The 6,286-nt window shown below is 42.5% G+C and overlaps 1 pseudogene; it reads left to right on the forward strand.

Moving 5' to 3' along the window:
- Nucleotides 1–1,034: 1,034 nt before the first annotated feature.
- The window catches only part of LOC120239939, a 16,082-nt pseudogene continuing 10,830 nt past the window's right edge, over nt 1,035–6,286 (forward strand).

Genomic DNA, 6,286 nt, shown 5'->3' on the forward strand with positions numbered 1-6,286 from the left:
TTGTGGGTGTACAGAAAGCCGAACATCGATTGTTCATCTGACCAATTTCCCCCCTCGGACGGAATGGGTCCTTTCAACAGAGAAAAATACCGCACGCCCTTTATTCTGTGCTCAAGTCACAACACTTGCTGTGAAAAGGCAACCTCTAAACAAAACAGAAGCCAGTGGAGCAATGAAATTCACAAGATAAACAAATTTCTCACCCAGTTTTTCATTATATTTTAGGAAAAGTACAATGTAAACATGAGGCCAAGTTCTGGTGGAATATAGTGAAATGGTCATTTTTAAAGTGTTTATGCTATAGATGTCAGCTTTAAGCTGATGACTTGATAAGAATGATTCAGTTGTTTAAAACATTTTACTGACATTTTCAGCTTTTAGAACATGTCAAAATGTAAAACGTCACCAGAAATAAGATGATCTATACTAATTAAAAGCAATGGTGCTCTTTGTCTAAGAGAAAAATTTAGGATCTCTAAAGGAAAAGGTGAATGTATTAAATGAGTCCTTCTTGTTTCTTAGTTTTGACAAAGGAGTTTATTTTAGATGTAAACATCCCCCTGACGTACTGTGAGCTTAGAATTTTCTGTATATTTTAACTAGAAAGAGAAACTAACCAGAAATAAAGAAGATAAACACAATGACTCAATAGATTCTTATTTTCCAAGCAAAACTACAGGAAAACCATAAAAAAAGCAGAAAAAGCAAAAGGCATGAAATGTTTGCAGTTCCAACTCCCCTAAATGAGTGTTGGTGTGAGAAGGGAAGTCGTGCCATCTACTGAGATGAGCAGGGGCGGGTGGGTCAAAGTTCTGCTCTTATTTCCAGCTTGGCTACCATCCCAGGGACACAAACACCTTCAAATAAAGAGCTGATTGTCATTTGGGACTGACAGCCTTTGGCTCACACCTTAATAATAGCAAAATTGTGTTCTAAGAGGTTGGCGGGGACTAACGCACTTCATCTTCACAACAATTCCATGAGACACACAGCGTCATCGACCTATTCCATCTGCAGGGTGAAGGGACTGAGGCATGGAGCTTGCACCTACCAGAGCCCTGCAGCGGTGGGTCCTGGACTGGAGAGTGTGGGCTTTCACAGTCCTCCAGAGCGGTGCTTCCCAAGGCACCAGCCATGCAGCTGTCCCAGGGCAAAAACTGTTACAGAACCGCTTCAGGTAGCAGTTGATAGTCTTCTAGGGGCACCTGTGTGGCTTAGTCGGTTGAGCATCTGACTTCAGCTCACGTCATGATTTCACAGTTGGTGAGTTCAAGCCCAACGCTGGGCTCTATGCTGACAGCTCAGAGCCTGGAGCCTGCTTAGGATTCTGTGTCTCTCTCTTCTCTCTGCCCCTCTCCTGCTCATGTCCTGTCTCTCTCTGTCTCAAAAATAAAAGAAACATTAAAATAAATTTTTAAAGAAAGGAAGTCTTCTGAAACATTTATAGAAATTTGACAGACTTGTATTATATCTGTCAAAATTGTGATGGACTGGGAACTTTTTTTAAGCTGGTCCTCCCCTACAGAGGGTATGAGGAGCATTGATATTAAGCTCAGAAACCATTCCAAGTTCATTGCTGATAAGAAGGACCCCGACTCCTCATCTGTCTTCATCCAGGGATCACTGTAAGTGGCAAAGCATGTGTTCTGGAAAGGAGCCACCTGCCTGCTAAGACTGACCACTGAGAAGACATAGGGCCAGGGGAGTTGGGAGGGCAGGGGTACAGGCCTGGCCATCTCCTGAGTTCTCTTCAGTGAGCCCAAAACTTTCCCCCTGTGGTGTGCAAAATTAGGAAGAAAATGCATGCCTTCTGTGCCTTGCAGAGACTTCATTACAAAATTAGCATTATGAATGATCTTGAATAAGGTCACCTAATGCCTCCTTTTCCTTTGGGGAGAAACTGTAAGGCTACAGGTTACTGCGTTCCCTAGGAACAATAGCAGTTGCTGTGGCATCTCCACACCCGTTTCTTTGGTCCATCTGATCCCAAAAGGATCTGCTAAACAATATGTTCCTTCCCCCTTGTAAAACAAACGCACCAACCCCTCTCCTCATTCTAGCAATGAAGAAGCAGCATGAAAAAAGACTCTCACTATCTGAAAAAAGAAAGGCTTAACTTGAAGCCCAAGCCGAGGATATCAAAGTCCCCCACCCCCGAAGGGAGGGATGAGGACAGTGCAGGACACACTGGTCAACTTTTCTTAGGCTCACTCAGTTTTGTGTACTCAGGAAGCTTATCCCAAATAAACCAAAATGGAGAATTTTTTATCTCCAAGGCCACAGTTCAGCACAAAACCTAACATTTACAGGGAAACTAAATAGTACAATGGAAAAGGCTTCGGCTGAGGTACTTTGGACCACAGAGCACAATTTTTGGTGGAGGAGATGGACGCTGTATGAAGGGAACTTCGGAGAGGAGTTGGCTGAGGCCGAGTACATGAAGACGTGCACTGCTGTGATTCATGGAAACCAAGAGAGAGAAAACACAGAGAGTCCACTTACCGTGTGCAAACTAAAAACCCAGTTAGAGTACTGCTGTCTTTAAGAGATTCAGATTGAGAGGAAAATTCCCACCACTCCTGCTTGATAGAAGACCGGATGGCCTAGAAGGCAATATTACTAGTAAGGCCTGTGGCTTTTATAGTTGACAAAGTGCATTTGCACACATGATCTCATTTAATCCTAGTCTTCATCCCAGACATATGACTTTTATGATGTTTAAGTAAGTTCCTTCTATCCCGACTTTCTCCAGGGTCTTTATTAAGAAGGGATGCTGTATCTTGTGAAATGCTTTTTCTTCATCTATCGACAGGATCATATGGTTTTTATCTTTTCTTTTGTTGATGTGATGGATCACATTGATTGATTTGCAAATATTGAACCAGCCCTGTAACCCAGGGATGAATCCCATTTGATCATGGTGCATAATTCTTTTTATGTGCTGTTGAATTCGATTTCCAAGTGTCTTGTTGAGGATTTTTGCATCTGTATTCATCAAGGATATTGGCCTGTAGTTCTTTATTGCTGGGTCTCTGGCTTGGGAATCAAAGTGAAGCTGGCTTCATAGAATGAGTCCGGAAGTTTCATTTCATCAGCTACTATCAGGTCACTGAGATGTAGAGAATAAATGATATTAATGCTACTTGACCAAGTACCCATTACTATATTTATTGAAACAGTGCATGTATGTGTTTGGCATGCTCTATATAATCTTTGTGGCAATTTTTTAGTGGATCTGAATTCCACATGGACTCATAAACACCTTTCCATTGGCATATTTTTGCGGAATTTTTGGTGAATTAATGAATGAGTGAATGAATGTCAGTGAGAAGGAATATTTGCAGTATTCTAGCCTGAATGTTCATCTTGTGGGGAGCTAACCAGAATCACTTGGACTGGGCTGTTCCCAGTCTCCCTGCCCCCACCAGCCACTTACACATGCGAGGTACCCACCTGTGGAGACTGATTCTGTGGGAGAGTATGTAGCCTGGGGATCTACATGCTTCAAACCATTATTGGGAAAATGTGGAGGGAAGCACTGAACAGACTTAAACTATCATTCAGGGAAGAGTGGCTATAACATCAGGGCCGCCTTTTTTTTTTTTTTTTTTTTTTTTTTTTACAAATAGTTTATTGTCAAATTAGTTTCTACATAACACTCAGTGCTCATCCCCAAAGTGAGGGCCGCCTTTTTAAGAAAATACTTAACAAACACATCACATTTTTAAGAAAACTATCTTTGTCCTACTGAATTTTGTGCAGACCCTCCTCTGAGCAGTAGTTTGCTGCCCCCTGGTGTTCATTTTCTTTTATAAAAATTTTTAACAAGCCCTTATAATAATCCTTATTAACTTTTCATTTTCTTTTCCCTCCCAGTCTTTCCAAGGAAAACTATCCCTTGAGTGTCAATGAAATAGCCAAATTAAATCACAACTAAGTTAAATTAAAGACAACGGTTTTCTGGGGCACCTGGGTGGCTCAGTCCTTTACGCGTCTGACTTTGGCTCAGGTCATGATATTGTGGTTCATGGGTTCAAGCCCTGCATAGGGCTCCATGCTGACATCTCAGAGCCTGGAGCCTGCTTCAGATTCTGTATCTCCCTCTCTCTCTGCCCCTCCCCTGCTCGTGCTCTGTCTGTCTGTCTCTCTCTCAAAAATAAACACACACACACACACAAAAAGACAAGGGTGTTCTTACCAGATACATGACAGTTGCTTAGAATAGAAACACAATTTCTGCTTCTCCTCCCAGTTGTCACTCACCAAACAGTGCCATCAACAGGGGGGTAGGAAGGACTCCAAAGGACCACATGACAAAGCCATAACCACAAAAGTCACCATTTGTCACTTCAACCTGGTCTCTTTAAGGAGAGGGTAATTGTCTCCTTTAAAAAGCCATTAGCTACCCCAGTACTTCCCAAACCAGGCCAGGCAACTGTGGGTCAGAGTTTAGACTCCGGGGCCTCACTCCCAGGCTTTGTGAATAGGTAGAGATGGGTCAGTTGTTTTTTAAAACTCCCCAACTAATTCCACTATACTTTCAGATTTGAGAACCACTGAACTACTACATGAGCAAGGACTGATGTATATCCAATACCTAAAAGACAGAATTTTAAAAATATTTTTAATGTTTATTTAGTTTTGAGTGACAGAGAGAAAGACACAGAGCACAAGCAGGGAAGGGGCAGAAAGAGAGGGAGACACAGAATCCGAAGCAGGCTCCAAGCTCTGAGCTGTCAGCACAGACTCAAACTCAAGGACCACAAGATCATGACCTGAGGCACAGTCGGACCTTAACCAACTGGGCCACCCAGATGCCCCAAGACAAAAAAAAAAAAAAAAAGTCAAGTTTTGATGGCACAGAAGAGCAAGGAAGCACACTGAAGTCAAGGATTTTGCTGTGGCCAAGAAGCAGCCCACCCGAGTGACACTGGTATCTGGGAGCTGGTGCCCAAGGTAAAAGAGCCCCATTATGGGAGGGGTGGAGGTAGCGGAGAAAGCAGCTTCTGCTGCTCATCTGCCCTAAGTGGGGCCAGGCCCAAGGCTCAAACCACCACTGGCAGTCTCTCTCTGATCCTCTAATCCAGAGCCAGGCAGTCACCACATCCTGTTTGTGCTTCCCTGTCAATCTCTCTGAAATGCAGCCCTTCCATGTCTACAGTGCCCACTTTAATTCTGGTATTGAGGAAGGGGCAAGGTCAAAAGAGAAGGGGACCTTTTCTAAAACGTTCCCCTAACAAAACCATTTACTTAAAGATATTCTGCTGGTTCTGCATTTTGTGTTTTGAAGGATATTTTCCAAAGATTCCCAGGGGGCCTCTCTTTCAGGAATCCTCCAACAAGTAAAGAAAGAAACACTTGGTTCACTGTGGCCAACTGAGTACCCATGTTATGTCCTCAGTCTTTGCAGTACTTCACTAAAATTATGGGAACCCACAGGGACAGTTTTACAGGGGAGGATATGATAGCAGATAACTTGCTGGATGGAAGAAAGTTAAAAAAATAGAGGGAAGTTTCAAGAATTGAAAAAGCCTCCTCAGTGCCTAGAAGAATAAATGAAGGAAGACCTACACAAAGTAATATCTTCACAATATTCCATAAGCCTAGGAACAAAGAAAAAAGCAGGTCACATGCAAAGGATCTGAAATTAGCATGCCACCAAACTTCTCAACCAGAGACACTGAAAGGCCATGGAGAAATTCCACAGGAAAAAGATAACCAACCTGGACATATACATAAGAGGCCAAAGTATATATCAAGAAATAAGACATGTTCAGACTTGCAAGGAATTCAAAATATTAAATATGTACTCTTGGGAAGGTCCTAGAAGATGTGCTTCAGCAAATAAGGGAATGAACCCAGAAAATAAAATGTATTAAAAGATAAACTAAGAGGTGCTTGGGTCGCTCAGTCGGTTAAGCGTCCGACTTAGGCTAAGATCATGATTTTGTAGTTAGTGGATTCAAGCCCAGTGTTGGGCTCTGTTGACAGTTCAGAGCCTGAAGCCTACTTCAGATACTTTGTCTCCCTCTCTCTCTGCCCCTCTCAAGCTCAAACTCTGTCTCTCAAAGGTGAATGAAACTCTAAAAAAAAAGTTTTAAGAAAAGATAAACTGAGGCACATTAAAACTTTTAAGAGTTACCTTGGCTGTGCAGAAGCTTTTAATCTTGATGAGGTCCCAATCATTTATTTTTGCTCTTGATTCCCTTGCTTTTGGGGATGTGTCAAGTAAGAAGTTGCTGCGGTGGAGGTCAAGGAGGTTGTTTCCTGCTTTCTCCTCTAGGGT

Source organism: Hyaena hyaena, unplaced genomic scaffold (genome assembly GCF_003009895.1).
Source record: "Hyaena hyaena isolate Hyena2069 unplaced genomic scaffold, ASM300989v1 scaffold_241, whole genome shotgun sequence".
Taxonomy (NCBI): Eukaryota; Metazoa; Chordata; class Mammalia; order Carnivora; family Hyaenidae; genus Hyaena; species Hyaena hyaena.